General features: G+C 46.0%; 1 long non-coding RNA gene across 1 annotated transcript in view; it reads left to right on the top strand.

The window, feature by feature from the left end:
* The window catches only part of LOC109299162, a 20,980-nt gene extending 16,563 nt beyond the window's left edge, over nucleotides 1–4,417 (top strand). Inside the window, exons 2-3 of the long non-coding RNA XR_002097784.1 lie at nucleotides 1,642–1,647; nucleotides 4,354–4,417. This is a non-coding gene — a long non-coding RNA (uncharacterized LOC109299162). The remainder of the gene's footprint in view (nucleotides 1–1,641; nucleotides 1,648–4,353) is intronic.
* Nucleotides 4,418–8,308: the final 3,891 nt, after the last annotated feature.

Below are 8,308 nucleotides of genomic sequence, written 5' to 3'. Positions count from 1 at the left end.
AAATAAAATAAAAAAAATTAAAAATATTGTTTATTTCATCTTTATCTCATCCTTTTTTAATTTCTATTTTTGTGTATGTTTTATAATGTACATAATATATTAGTACAGTAGTACATGTATATAATTTATAAATAAATAAATATACATATATTGGGGGTGCATGCTCAAAAATTTTTTACTGATAGGGGTGCGTGATCAAAAAAGTTTGGAGACCACTGAACTAGAGCAACAATGTTACCCTCTTAGAAGTTACCCAGGGAGTTAGGAGGTTAACAGAGGAGATTAACAAAGGGTATTCCTGCTTGCCATAGAAGATAGCCTACAGGTGGCACAGGCTCTTGGATTTACACCTTTGGAGTAGTCCATAGACCTTGAAAGCCAGGGGGAATGTGACTAAGGACAGTCCATCTGCTTGCTTGTTTCAGAGCCACAGGTTCTGGATGTGCTAGCATCTCTAGCTCTAATACAGCCTACATAGTGGGTTGCTCCTTGTTCATGCAGCCTGGAAGCCCAGGTTTCCCTAGCTAGGCAGGCTACCAAGAAGCCAGGCAGCTACAAAAAGTTGTGCAGCAGGCAGGGTTCCATCAGACAGTCTCTACGTGCTGGAGAAACATCATTAGCCTCAAACAATGCATTGAAATCTGGATTATTTGCCTAGGATGGGAAAAATCCCAGTTTAGGAGGAAGCCAACGAGTATGTCACACTTTTTTTCAGGATGTTATTTATTTATTTACATATAATTTCAATTGAGATTAGGTTTGTAAGTAAGGTCTCATGCATGGTTTGTCCAATTCTGGCTTCACTATGTTAAAACCACTTTTATGGGATACTGATCAACTAAAAACTAGTTGATATATTTAAAACAAGAATCCCTGTGTTCAAGGGAGTTATTTGCATGAGGAGTTTTCAGAAGCAGGATTTGTGCAATAATCCCGACTGAAGAGAACAGGACGATCTGTGCCAACATTTGGCTACCACTGTCCAAGTTGTAGAAGTAAAGTGATCCTGAAAGTATAATTGTAGCTAGTGTATCTAGAAGCACTTCTTACATTTGTTTCTGTTAGATGGTCCAGGAAAAACAGGGCTGTTACTGAAGCACCTACACTAAACCAGCTGAGGCTGTGGTAATTGCCAGGTAAATTGTTCAGTTCATGTTAGTATATCTGAGGCTGTTTAACACAGTTCAGAACATTTATGTCCAGTCCCAAAACAGACACAGGGCCCAACCCTTGTCCTCCACCTTATCCAGTGGTCCCATTTCATAGTGGCTGTTAAGCATTTAATTGTATCTTGGTAGCATCTGGAAGAGACTGGGATGTAGACAGTCCATCTATCCCAGGGGTTAAGACCAGGAAGCAGAATATAAACTGAGTATCAAAAGCTAAAGCCAGGAACTGACATATCAGCTAGGATTGATGAGCCAAAGTCCACAGCCAGGACACTCTGAGGATTAGGGGCCAATAATCAACAACCAGGATTCAAACAAGAAGCAGAAGGAGAGCTTTAAGCAACAACTACAACAACAACCTCCAGAAATTGCCCTAAATAACAAACCTACTAATCATATCAGCCAGTCTTAAAGGAGAACTATGCCTCTAGTTAAAGTGGCTCAGCTGAAACTCCTTACTTATTGGCTTCAGTTTGGGGTGGGCCATTATACTGAAGCCTGCTGCAGGAAGGGAGACAGAAGTTACCTCTCTTGCTCCAGCTCACCTGGGAAAGAAAGAGTTGGAAGGGGAGGCTGTAGAGGAGGAGATAGGAGCAGCAGTGGCAGGCAGACAGGCCTTTCTGGAGTCCCTGTGGTTAAGGGTCTGATGGGGAGGGAGGAAAAAGTGTTTTTTATGTCTTTGAAGGAAGGATCGTTGCAGCAATTTCCAGAACTCTGGAAGGGGAAGTAGTTACAGGAACTTACCAGAAACAAGGGATAGTGTGGGTGGGGTTTGGCAGAAAACAGTAGTTACAACCCAGTCAAAATCAGAGGCAACTTGAGAGACAGAGGGTGACGGAAGCGGAGATGCTTGGAAGTGGCTTTCAAGAAGACCTTCCCTGAGCAAGAAGAGGCATGATGGAGCACCCTAGAGCAGCCAAGACAACTATTCCAGATCCAAGGTGAGCAAAGTGGGGCTAGGACTGGCTGGCCTGGCAGTGGGGATAATTAAGATGTTGGGAAGTGGGTGGTTTCTGCTTTAGGATAAGTAGTATCCTTGTTGAAGATGGTTGGCAGCAGCAATGATGTCCTCTGAAGCCTACAGGGAGCAGATGAGTATGGAGCAGCTCTGGTGACCCATACCTATGGGAGCCCTAATCTTTGGAGTATCATTGAATAAAATGGAGGTAGGGAGGGGGTGAAAGGGCAAGTAGCATCCTGAGCAGATGAGTATGGAGCAGCTCTGGTGGCTTCACCTTTCCAGTGTCTTCTTTTACTTGGGGAGCCATAAGGAGGGATTTGAAAATTTCATAGTGAACCTTATGAGGATGCAGGGGCAGATCTAGGGTAGGTGCAGTCCCCACCCCTCCCTTCCCTGGGTTCCTACTCCACCCAAACTTTAAAAACAACTGTGTAAGGGGGGTAGTAGCATTTCTATTGAATGCTGAAAGAATCAGTTGATTTCATGGGGCCTGGTCCTACCTCTGATTCCTGCTAATCTTTCTCCGCTCCATAGGTGTTGACCACCTTCTATCTTTTTAAATGGTCTTGATGTTTCACTATTCAGACTATCCCTTTTTTAGAAATGTTGCCTGTTAGCTATTTCAGCTAATATCATTCTTCCATTTCACAGCCCTGCAGACTGTTTTTAACTCTAGCTAAAGCTTTAACTCAGATGTGGTTATACTAACTAAGGTGTAGAAATGACTGCCTGAAGTATTGGAGGCACTGTCAAGACTCTGAAGAAGACTAGTTTTTGTTTTTTGGATCTGAATATCTACATTTAATTATCTACATTTAATTAAATATCTACTTTTAATTACTACAGGACTAATGGCACGATCTTTTAACTATTAGTTACCTAATGCATTGTGTTTTTTTTAAAAAAAGTTATATATAATCTAGCAAATGAATACACATTCCAATAGTTATATTTGTTTTTGCTTTGATCCTAAACTAAATGATATAATGTTAGCCCCCTAGCACAGGGGTTTTCAAACTTTTTTAACAAGTGTACCCCTTCTGTCTCAAAGTTTCAGCTCATAATCAGTTTCCCTTGATTTATGCAGTACATGCGTTCCTGGAGAATGGCACATAAATTGAATTTGCATAAAGTGAAACCACTTTACAATGTAACAAATAGAGATAGGTTCCCATGGTGGTGAGGGAGGGAAGGAGGGAGTGAGACTGGGACTAGGGAAGAGGCGAGGGGAGGGGTGCTGCTCCCAGGGCTGCACAAGGCAGCAAAGCAGAGGGAACAGAGTGGCGCTCACCCCAGTCTCAGCTGCAGTGGCCCCGGGAGTGGCCAGCACCAGCTGCCTGAATGTGCTGGGCTGCATCGTGCTCTACCTGTCCCCACTCACCTCTGCTCCTGGGCTGCACCATGCCCTGTTGCAGGCAGCTGGTGCTAGCTGCTCCCAGGGCCGCTGCAGCTGGGAGTAGGGTGAGTGGGGCCACGGCCCTTTCCCCTCCACCCACAGACTTACCTGCTTGGGCGGGGGAGCATCTATTCTGATTGCATAAGAATGAATTTACCTTTCATATAATGAATTATATGTCTAAATATGCTCGTCACATAACAGCGAATTCACATATATATAGAAACCACATAAATTGAGCGAAATCTGTACATCTTCATATTTTTTTCTTGTTTTTAATGTTACCAATTATGTTCCTGGCCGCCCTGGCCCAACCTCCTGCCAGGAAGAGCCCGGTGCCGCCCTGGCCCCAGCCCACAGTGGCAGCCCCCCCTCACCCCGCACGCAGTTCTGGGAGCACACATCCCCCATGGCCTCCCAGGGTGCGTACAGTGGTGGGAGCCACCCCCACTCTGCACCCTTTGGGTGAGTCGCTCGTGGCTCTGTCCTGCATCCTGTCCTGGCTATGCAGCAGTTGCTCCAGCCCCTCTCCCCCTCTTGCCACGGAGGCTTTGATCTGCCTCCACCTTCGACCACATCCCTTCCCTCACAACAGACTTACCAGCTGGACCCGCTGCTCTCCACACTGCCAGGCTGCGCTTCTGGCTGCCTGCATGCTGCAAGCATGCACAGGGCATTTATCTGCCACAATATCAGCCAAAAAAAGCCAATTGCCAATATATGTACATTCATTTTGCATACCCCCTACATCTTTTTTAAGTACCCCCAAGGAGTATGTGTACCCCCAGTTGACAACCACTGCCCTAGCATATTAGTAAGGCATCTAGTTTCTGTTTAACTAGAAAAAAATATGTGTTATGTTATATGTGATAATGTCCCATACCATCTGCAGTACCCTTCCCAAAATCCTAGATCTGCCCATCAGTAAGGGAGGGACAAAAGGGCTTTCCCTCCTTTTGGGAACATTAACCCTGGAATCCTGTAGGAACCTAACCTGTCAGCAGGGGAGTGAGATAGGAGTGAGAATCCTCCTGTAGACTGCATCCCAAAAGTACCTATTTACCCAGCCACTTAATCAAATTAGGGTTTGTACAGACATAAGCAGTTGGGACTGTACTAGAACTCTGCAGGAGGATGAAAGACTAAAGGATGTTAAGACCCTTATGAGTGAGAGGGAGATGGCATATGAATCTGGGACAGAGCAAAGGGCTGGAAGGAAGTGGAAGTGAGATGACAAGTATTTGCATGCAAACTTCTTTGTGATTGGTGACTGTGATTTGGTTACCTGCATTCTGTTTTAAAACAATGGGCCTTATGGAGAAATGTTGGAAGGCCTGCACAGAAGTGCAGGGCAAAAGGGTTCAGCAGGTGTTGATTGCAGTCCTATTCCTATGGAAGGCTGAAGAAAAGAAGTTGCCTTGATATTTTAGGACCATTGAGTGCCTTATGAATTGAACCTGAGGCACCCCCCACTGGACACAAGACACCCCTCTAACTTTTTTGATATGAGTGGTGCCCAATCTTTAAAAACAAATGTATATGTTAAGTGCTTAGCAGAGGGGCCAGGCAATGGGGGGAGGGGACAGTCCACCAGGCAGGGGCATTCCTGAGCCTGTTAACTGCTTATCTCCTTACATCAGGCTTGTCCAACATGTGGCACTCCAAGCTGTTTTCTGAGGCCCAAGGTGCTGCGATGGGAAACAGAAGTAAACACTGTTCTTTTGTTGGGGGGGGGGGGTGATACCGCTTCCTGTGAGGCCTTTGAATATGGCTTGCCGGCCCACTGGGTGATAAAAAGTTCATGATCCGTCCCCACGTTCAAAAAGTTGGACACCCCTGCCTTACATCTTCCTTCCCTCCTCACAGTCCCCTTCAAAGGATCTGGCAACAACTTAGTGTGCTGCAGCACCCTGTTTGATTCATAGATGTTTGGGTTGAAAGGGACCTCAGTAGATCATTGAGTCTGCCCCCCTGCCCTGGTCAGATGACCCTAGCCAGGTGCATGTCTAGCCTACTTTTAAAGACCCCCAAGGTAGGGGAGAGCACCACCTCCTTTGGAAGCCCATTCCAGATTCTGGCAACCCTTCCATAAAGAAGTTTTTCCTGATATCCATGCTAAATCTGCTCTCTGTCAGTTTGTGGCCATTGTTCCTAGTTACTCCAAGGGGTGCCCTGGTAAATGGAGCATCTCCTATTCCTCCTGCCCACCCTTCCCCAATGAATTTGTAGGTGGCCACAAGATCACCTCTCAGCTTTCTTTTGTGGAGGCTGAAGAGATCCAGGGCCCTCAATCTCTCTTTGTAGGGCTTTGCCTGCAGGCCCCTAACCATACGAGTGGCCCTCCTCTGAACCCTCCTGAGGTTATCCACATCCCTCTTGAAGTGTGGTGCCCAAAACTGGACGCAGTACTCCAACTGTGGTCTGACCAATGCTGCCTAGAGGGAAAGTATCACCTCCCTAGACCTATTTGTCATGCACCTTCTAATGCATGATAAAGTGTGGTTAGCTTTACTGATCACTTCATCACCTTGACAACTCATGTTCATCTTGGTGTCAACAATGACTCTGAAATCCCTTTCTGCTGCTGTGCTTCTGAGAAGGTCCTCCCCCTCCCCTAGCCTGCAAGTTGCTGGTGCTTCCTTCTCCCTCGGTGCAGCACTTTGTACTTGTCTTTATTGAACTGCATCCTATTCTGTTCTGCCCACTTTTCCAACCTGTCCAGATCTGCCTGGATTTGGTCCCTACCCTCTAGTCTGTTAACTTTACCCTATAATTTGCTATCATCTGCGAATTTGGACAGAGTGCTCTCCAAGCCATCATCTAAATCACTGATGAAGATGTTGAACAGCACCAGTCCAAGGACTGAGCCTTGTGGGACTCCACTGCCCACATCTTTCCAAGTTGATACCAACCTATCCACCACTGCTCTCTGGGTGCAACCCCATAGCCAATTTGCCACCCACCTGACTGTATAATCATCTATGTCACAACTGCTCAGTTTATTTATGAGAATAGGATGAGATACTGTATCAAAGGCCTTCTTAAAATCCAAGTACATGACATCTACCTCAATTCCTGCATCTAAGCATTTTGGGACCTGGTCATAAAAAGAAACCAAGTTAGTTAGGCAGGATCTAGCTGCTATGAATCCATGCTGGTTGCCCTTCAGCATTGATTTATTCTGCTGGACTCCCACAGATGTGATCCTTAATAATTTTTTCAAAGTTTTCCAAGGATAGAGATGAGACTGACCAGTCTATAGTTACCTGAATCCTCATAACTGGTCTATAGTTACCTGACTTTGAAAATCACTGGATTTGATTATATGCAGAAGCAAGAAACTAGAGTGTGGAATAAGAGATTTGGCAAGTAAAGGCTGAAATTTGAGAGCCTCAGAGGGAGAGAAACTGAAAAGTCACAAAGCAGTGATGATTTATGGTGTTCTTCTGGGAAGAAGAGAGTTAGGGTTTGATGAAGAGGCGGTGATGTCAGTTGGCAGTAAAAATCTGAGATTGTGCTTTGACAATACCAGTAATTCTCTGTGTGTTCATAGATTGTTAGGGGCTGGAAGGGACCTTGTAGATCATGGGGTCCAGTCCCCCTGCACTAGGCAGGAAAAGACAACTGGGGTCAAGTGACCTCAGCAAGGTGACTGTCCAGTCTCCTTTTGAAGATTTCCAGGGTAGGTGACTGCACCACCACTAGAGGGAGTTTATTCTACAGTCTGGATACCCTGACTGTGAAGGAGTTTTTCCTGGAATTGAGCCTGAAGCGGCCTTCCAGGAGTTTGTATCTATTGCTCCTGGTCTTCCCCAGGGGTGCCCTAGTGAACAGCTGTTCACCGAGTTCTTGATGTACTCCCCTGATGTAGCGGTAACCCGCTACCAAGTCCTCTCTCAGCCTTCTCTTCTGTAGGCTGAAGAGGCCCAAGTCCCTCAGCTTCTGCTCGTATGACTTGTCTTTCAAGTCCCTGATCATACAGGTGGCTCTTCTCTGGACCCCCTCAATTTTTTCCACGTTCTTGTTGAAGTGTGGTGCCCAGAACTGGATGCAGAACTGCAGCTGCGATCTCACCAGTGCAAAGTACAGTTGGAGTATCACTTCCTTAGTTTTGCATGAGATGCAATGGTTAATGCATGCCAGCGTGTTGTTTGCTCTGCTGGCCACAGCATCACACTGCCAGCTCCATTCACGCGATGGTCGATCACTACCCCTAGGCCCCTTTCAGCCGTGATGCAAGTCAAATTGTTGCCGCTGAGCCTGTAGGTATGTTGCGGATTGTTTGCCCCCAGATGGAGCACATTACACTTTTGAGTGTTGAAATTCATCTGGTTCTGGTCTGCCCATCTCTCCAGCCTGTCCAGGTCTGCCAGTAGTTACAACCTATCTTCTGGCATGACTACACTCCCCCATAACTTGGTGTCATCCACAAACTTGGCCAGCAAGCTTTTCCCCCACATGCAAATCATTGATAAAGATGTTGAAAAGCACTGGTTCAAGCATGGACCCCTGAGGGACACCACTGGCCACTTCTCACCAGGATGGCACAGATCCATTCATGAGAAATCTCTGGGTCCTACCATGCAGCCAGTTTCCCACCCACTGACCTGTTGAGCAGTTAAGCCCGCAATCTTCCAATTTTTCCAGAAGAATATTATGGGATACTAGATCAAAAGCCTTTTGGAAGTCTAGGTATATAATGTCGACCCTCTCTGCCATGTCCAGGTGGTGAGAGAGTTCATAGAAGGAGATGAAATTGGTAAGACAAGACCTACCTGCGAT

Source organism: Gavialis gangeticus, unplaced genomic scaffold (genome assembly GCF_001723915.1).
Source record: "Gavialis gangeticus isolate Ggan-Ray unplaced genomic scaffold, GavGan_comp1, whole genome shotgun sequence".
NCBI lineage: Eukaryota > Metazoa > Chordata > Crocodylia > Gavialidae > Gavialis > Gavialis gangeticus.
Note: the sequence above shows the minus strand (reverse complement) of the source record. Positions and strands in the feature narration are given on the sequence as shown.